We start from the raw sequence: 7,946 nt of genomic DNA, 5'->3' as shown, positions 1-7,946 counted from the left end.
AAAATGTCTTAAACAAATATTTTAGGTACTTTTTCCTCTTTCTCGAACATATATTATTGTCGAATAAAATAATATAAATCTTCATTAGAATATGAATAGTCATGGGGTCCTATGATCATAAAAATAGTATTTTCTAGAGGTGAAGAAAATAGTCTTCTTCGATGAGGAGAGATTTAGGGGGAAGGCTCGGTGGTTATCTCAATGGAAGAAATTGAGGATCTGTGTGACAATTGGTGATTAACTGAGGAAGATGAAATAATAGTTGAATGCTCTTCTGGTAGTGAAGAGGAAATCCTACGAAACGGTGCAAAGAGTTTGGTTGTGAAGATTTGTATAGATCAGGCTGTAAGGAAGGAAATTGTTGCAAACACAATGGGGAAAATATGGAGAAGTAGCAAACGGGCCACTTTTCTTGAAGTGGACAAGAACCTTTTAATAATCACATTTGCCAATCAGATAGACAGGCAACGTGTGCTCGAAGGAAAGCCATGGCTTTTTGATAATTTTCTCTTTATACTGAAGTCGTATGAGGGTGATTTACAACCTGACAAGATGAAGTTTAACGTGGAATCCTTTTGGTTGCATATTTAAAATCTACCATTGGGCCATATGACTAAGGACTGGGGAGAGCGTATTGGGTAGTCTGTGGAGAAAGTTCTTGATATTGATGTAGATGAGAATGGTATCGGATGAGGGAAGTACTTGAGAATGCGGGTTGAGTTAAATTTGTAGAAGCCTATAGCACGAGGTCGAATCATCATGGTGCAAGATAAAAAGATTTGGTTGACTTTTAAATATGAGAAACTCCCACGATTATGCTTCATTTGTGGATGGATTTTGCATGGTGTTGCTGGGTGTTCTATGGCTGCTGATATTGATTGCTTGAATACACCACAATTTGGTCCTTGGTTTCGGGTCGATGACAACTATAAAGGACCTGAATTATGAGGCTGAAGGTTCAATGGGTAGGACTGGCATTGGGCGGCCGTGGAAGGAATCTGATCAAGGCAATTCTAGAAATTCTGAAAAGGACCCTCAAGGATGGTTGATGAAACTTTCGGCATGCTTGGGGGAAAAGATGTCACTGCAATAGCAACATCTCCAAATTTGGAGGAAGTGGATACATGTTCTCAATGGAATATGTTGAAGGGTAAGGGTGGCCCTGATTACGGAGGAAGTTTCTTCAAAATAGTAGGTAGATACTGGCTTAAATCCAATTGGGCGAGAAAAGTTGTTGGGGGATGTTAATCTGGAGTTGGGCTCGAGTGACATGGGCCAGATAGTAACTGATGTTAGCGATGACCCGGTCCTTAAAAAACCCAATGATAATAGTGTGTATAAGGACAGTCTTTGTTCTCATACAATGTCATAGGTGACTACTCTAAATTCGGCAGTTACTAACTCTTCTACAACTCAACCTCCAAAACTTGCTAAAAGTAATTCCTGGTGGAAACGGAGGGCGGGTCAAAATGCTGAGTCAATGGAGCCAGAATACTGTTCTAGGGAAAAAAGGCCTGCTGGATCGACTGCAGACGAGTTAACTAGGGTGACTAGGTCTAAGAGAGGTAAGCTCTCTTCTCTAAAAGCTAGTGATGAGTATAATTTTGAAGTGGCGCAGGCTGGGGTCCAGCCTCGCTGAGTATCATGAAAATTTTCAGCTGGAACTGTAGGGCTTGGGAACCCCCGAATAGTTCAAAGCCTTAGTTTTCAACTCAAGGAAAAAGCTCCCAATGTGGTTTTCCTCATGGAAACCAAATTGAATACTATAAATGCTCTAAGAATAGTAAGGAGAGTGAATTATGAAGATTGTGTAGTCATGGATGTTGTATGAAAGAGTGGTGACCTAATGATCATGTGGAAACATGACATAAATTTGGAGTTGGTCAATTTCTCCCAGAGACATATCAATTTAATAGTGAGACCAAATGACAATAAACCGTGTAGGTTGTTGACTTGTTTCTATGGGCATCCAGATTCGAGTAAGAGAAGGGATGTTTGGCAACTTTTAAAATCCTTTAATCCAAGGAATATGGGGTGGTGCATCATAGATGATTTTAATGAGGTACTATCTCATGATGAGAAAGCAGAAGGTAGAGTTCGTTCTGAATCTCAGATTAATATGTTTAGAGAGATTCTTCAAGAATGGGGTCTTTATGATTTGGGGTGGAGTGGATGCAAGTTCACATGGAGTGATAGGCATGAGGATTCCTCATTTACTAAAGAAAGGTTACGAGCATTGGCAAACAATTTGTGGAGGGATGGTTTTTATGATGTTAAAGTTGAAACATTGAGTGCTTTATATTCAGACCATCGACCAATTATTTTAGAATATTCGCACAACAGAGGCCCAACAACTAGATTTCAACCTTCTTTTAAGTATGAAGCCAATTGGTCTAAAGAGGTGGGTTGTAAGGAGGTTATTAGAGCTGCTTGGCAGAAGGGGGGAGGTTTGCCTTCCAATCTTGGTATTTTACAGAAGAAAATGGAAACATGCAGTAGAGATTTGAAGACCTAGAGCAGGAATCTTAACAAGAATAGAGAAGCTGCAATCAAATAGAAAGTAAAAGAGATTAAATAGTTGGAATTGGTGGAATGTGTAGAAAATATGCAGGCCATTAAAAGAACTCAAAAGGAGCTAGGAGTGTTACTGGATTTAGAGGATATGAGATGGAAACAACGTGTAAAGTCTCATTAGTTGGCCAAAGGTGATAGAAATACTAAATTCTATCACGCTTGTGTCAATCAAAGAAGGAAGAAAAATATGATTAAGAAGTTGGAGGATGGCTCAGGGCAGACTTTGGAGACAAAGGAGGACATAGCAGCTAGTTTTTGGAACCATTTTCACCAAATTTTTCAATCTTCTCATCCATCCTTAGATTCCATTCAGGCATGTTTGCAAGTGGTGGAACAGAGAGTCACTCCTGATATGAGGGAACAACTGGACCGAGCTTTTGTAGAAGAAGAGGTTGTTATTGCTTTAAGACAAATGTCTTCTTTCAAGTCACAAGAGTCAGATGGCTACAGTGCAGGTTTTTTCCAGAACCATTGGGATGTTGTTCGTGCAGAGGTTACTAAAGAGGTATTGAGTTTTCTAAATGATGGCAGTATGCCATCAGGCTTGAATCACACCCTTATCGCTCTGGTTCCAAAGCTCAATTCCCCAAAAACAGTTAATGAATTTCGACATATTAGTTTGTTCAATATGTGGTACAAGCTTATCTCTAAAGTTTTAACTAATAGGTTGAAATCAATTTTGACAAAGATTATCTCTTGGAACCAAAGCTCCTTCATTCTTGGACATTTGATCACTGACAATATAATGATTGCTTATGAGCTTCTCCATTCAATGCATGCTAGAAAGAAAGGTAGAGAAGGGTGCATGGCCATTAAATTGGATATGTCAAAAGCTTATGATAGGGTGGAGTGGGGTTTCTTGGAAGTAATGCTAATTCGAATACGATTTGGAGATCATTGGATCAAGTTGCTTCTGATTTGTGTCAAGTCTGTCACCTATTCTATTGTGGTAAATGGAGTGCCAAGAGATGTTATTGTGCCTTCAATGGGTCTAAGGCAAGGAGACCCGTTGTCTCCTTACTTGTTCTTAACATGTGCAGAAGGTCTCAGGAATTTACTTCAACAAGCATAAATGAGGGGACTGATCAAAGGGGTGGCTGCTTCTAAGGGAGGCATAAGGATCAATCATCTCCTTTTTCCTGACGATTGTGTGATTTTTTGCAAATCTATGGAAGTGGAATGGTTTAATCTAATTCATATTTTACATATGAATGAAGTGGCTTTTGGTCAGGTGCTAAACAAACAAAAAACCTCAATCCTCTTCAGCTCTAACACAAAGGTTGTTGTTAAGGAATGTATTCTCCAACATGCTGAAGGAGTTATTTGTGATAATTATAATAAATATATAAGTTTACCTACTGTTGTGCATAAATCTAAATATGATACTTTTAAAGGGCTCAAAGACAAAATTTGGAAGAGAATCACAAGTTGGAAGTCAAAGTTATTATCAACTACAGGCAAGTAAGTCTTGATAAAGAATGTTCTTCAAGCAATACCAGGTTCTCTTCATGGTATTTGAAAGAGGAGGAATGAGTATGTGTTTACTAACAAATTTAGAAGCCCTTTTCTTTTGTCTCAATTGGCAACTCAGGATGATGAAGTCCTTTGCCTACTAGGTTCACAGGTCTTAGATGAAGTCATGCAGGAAGAAACAGGAATGACAGGAGTTGTGCAAGGATGGATTCTACCAAAAATTGGGTTCCTAAAAGCAAATGTTGACACGGCTTATGTCAAAGAAACATAGAGGATGGGTATTGTGGTTGTAGTAAGGGATCATTGGGATGAAGTATAGGCACTATTAGCTGCCTCTAGAAGTGCTATCCAATCTGCTGACGTAGCAGAATGCTGGGCTCTACTCAAAGCTGTAACTCTTTGCAATGACCTTGGTTTGAGGTGTGTTCAATTTAAGGGAGATGTAAAACTGGTTGTGGATGCTGTCAACAAGGGCTCGTCTGATTATTCGTGGAATGGTCAACTCATTGAGGATATAAAAAGTACTTTGTTGTCTCACCAACATTGGACCATCCATCATGTGACTAGAACTGGAAACAAAGTAACTGATGCTGCTGCTAAGCTAGGATTATTGTTAAGCTCTGAACAGATTTGGATGGAAGAGGAACCATCTGAGGTTACTCCTTTTATTATTTTTGACAAATCATCATGTATTCTTTGATTTATGAATAGAAGTTTCATTTAAAAAAAAAAAAGTCATCAGGTACTTCTATCAAGACCGAAGTTTTTCTGTTGTTTTTTCTTTAAATATTAAAAAAGAAATGTACCCATTGATACATGTCTTCGATGCAAACCATCGATCATTAGAATATTGGTATTGGATTAGTCATCTCAATCTTTAAAATTTGATTAATATATAATTTTTTTAGTCTTAGCTAATCACTCAAAACTTGAAGTCTACATTGCATTAGCCATCACACTCTCTATAATAATAAAATATTGTTATTTTTTATTATTTATATTTCTTTAATTAACTTATATTTATTTTTTTTTTCATAATCTCTAATAACCTCCAACAATCATATTCATTTTCATTTTCACAATCCAATAATTTATAAAATAAAAACTACACTGCATGCTGTAATTTGATGCAATTGCTAATTGTAAATGGGCAGCCAAGGTCCTTTTTCTTGCTCCTTTTGTTTTATTTTCCCTTAATCCGCAAGTTCATTAAATTAGCTTGAATTATCTTATATGAAAATTTGTTATTCATCGCCATGTTGGCCTTCAACTATAAGATAATCCATTAAATTGGTATTTCATGGCTTGTGGAAAGTATGTGTTTTAACACAGAAAAATAATGATGATGAACATAACATTTAGCATTTTCCATAGTCATTCACAGTATTTGGAATATGAATAGTCATTCCCACTCTTTTGAAAGTGAGATACGAATCGCGAAAAAAAAAAGCTATTAAACCCCATGATTTTGTCCATTTATTTTTACCGCTCTTGTATTTAATTTTTATTTTTATTTTTTTTTACTTAATGGTTAAGAAAATAACTTTTAGTGTATTGATATATTTTTTATTTTATAAAAATATTTAAATATGTTTTTTTTTTTTTTTTTTTGCCAAAAGAGAACCGTACCTTCGAGCTTTATTGAAAAACTCTCACTTGTGGCAAATGAATACCATGGTACATGGACCAAAAGAATAACACAAATCAAATAACAAATAAATAAATACCCAAAATAAAAACTACACCCACATAGCAGGTAAACCTGCTTTATCAATTCACAATGGGCCCTTAATTTGTGATGGAATAGAAGATGATTCAATCCATAAGCATGAATAACCATCAGCCCCCAACTTTGCCAAACCATTTGCCACAACATTCCCCTTTCTGAAAACATGTTTTATCCTGTAAGAAAACCCAGCAAGCAACACAACAATCTCCTCCAAAATATCTTGTAAGTACCAAAGACCACAACTACCATTACGTAGCCATTTAATCAGGATAACAGAATCAAATTCAATTTCCTCACACCTCAAACCCAACTGAGCAGAATGTCGTAATCCATATAACAATGCTGAATTATGTCATTAATTCAGCATTGTTATTCGTACCGGGCTCTAATCTTTCAGCATAAGCAAGAATGAGTTCCCCTATCATTCTTTATAATACTTCCTACACCTAAAAGATTAGGATTACCTTTACTACATCCATCTGAGTTAAGTTTACACCACACAAGATTCAGTTTCCACCAAACAACCAATCTCGGCATCCTTTTAACATTATATTTTATGGTCAAGCCTAAATCTTCCACAATACTTTCATCATCAGCACGCCATTCCTTCACAACCTTTATTTTAAAACCCACTCACGAGATCCAATAAAGGATTTTCCTCCAGACCGACTCTGGATTGTCAACCTTCCCCTCTATGCGGTACATAACCATAATTGCCAAGTAATAATGGAAGGAATTAAGCCAAACAACATACCTCTTATATTGGATCTCCTGACCCTTCTAAACCAAAACTCAATTCTTTGCCTCCTACTTTCATTTCGGTCAAACTGCATTCCCAACCACCCAGAAATTCTTTTCCAGATTGTTGAAGCCATTTCACCTTTCGCCAACACATGGTTCTAGTCTTCATATGCCCCTCTTGAACAACACACACATTTGGAAACAATAGGCACACCAACACTACGAAGCTTGTCATCAACCAGTAATCCCTTATACATGGCTTGCCACATAGTAGTTGAAATTTTCTTTGGAAGGCTGGATGCCAAACCCACTTCGTCCAAGGTACATCCGGGGCCTTTTCCCTAATACACTCCCAAGCGCTACTCACTGAAAAGGAACCTTTTTTTGTCCCTTCCCAGAAAATTTTGTCAAGACCCTTCTTACAATTGCCAAGCTTGGCTAAAACTTCCAAAGTTTCCTCACGACCAATAAGAGAAATTAACAACTCTTCATTCCTACCAGTTTCTGATTTACACTCCTGTAAGGTTAACATTGGAGAGACAATATTGTCTATATTCATCCCTAATGGCTCCAAATCAAACCATTTGTCCCACCAAAAGGAGACATTTCCATCTTTTACCTTCCATCTTGATTGCTTTAAAACCTCTGGCACACAGTTCATCACCATTTGCCAAAACCTTGTTCCTTTACTTGGATCCACCAAGGATATATGAGAATTTTTAATATACTTAGCACGAAAGAAGGAAGCCCACAAGGAATTTTCCGTGATAATTTTCCATGCAAATTTCATATGCAAAGTTTTTTGAACCTCTTGAAACTTCCATAACCCAACTCCACCTTCCTTTGCCGGTCTACAAATTTTGTCCCACGCAATCCATTTTTTTTTCTTCCATTTTCAATACCTCAAAAGAAAAAGTGCTGAAACTTTTATTAAAATCATCTATAACTGCTTTAGGAACATGTATAACAAATAATAAATGAACTGGAATACTTGAAAGAGCATGCCTTAATAACAATACTCTGGCTCCCTTAGACAACAACCGAGCTTTCCAGCCTTCAATTTTCCCTTTTACCTTTCCCAACAATTCTTCCAAATGCCTTGTTAACAATCTACCTGTAATGATAGGCACCCCTAAATTTTTAAAAGGGAGATTTCCTTGAACAAAACCTGTAATCCGTAGACTTGACCTCCTTCTAACAGCCTGAATTTTATCAGAGAAATAAATAACAGTTTTTTCTTTACTCACTACCTGTCCTGTCCATGCTTCATACATCTTTAGGCACTCCATGACAGCCTTTAAAGATTCTTTACTCACTAATACATTAGCGAAAATCACAACGTCATCAGCATATAAAAGATGAGAAATTAAAGGAGCTCCCATTGGATGGGAGAAACTACCAATAGCTCCCTCCTCATATTTTCCCTTTA

This window comes from Juglans regia, chromosome 14 (assembly GCF_001411555.2).
Source record: "Juglans regia cultivar Chandler chromosome 14, Walnut 2.0, whole genome shotgun sequence".
Taxonomy (NCBI): Eukaryota; Viridiplantae; Streptophyta; class Magnoliopsida; order Fagales; family Juglandaceae; genus Juglans; species Juglans regia.
The sequence above is the reverse complement of the archived record's forward strand: the minus strand, read 5'-3'. Positions refer to the sequence as shown.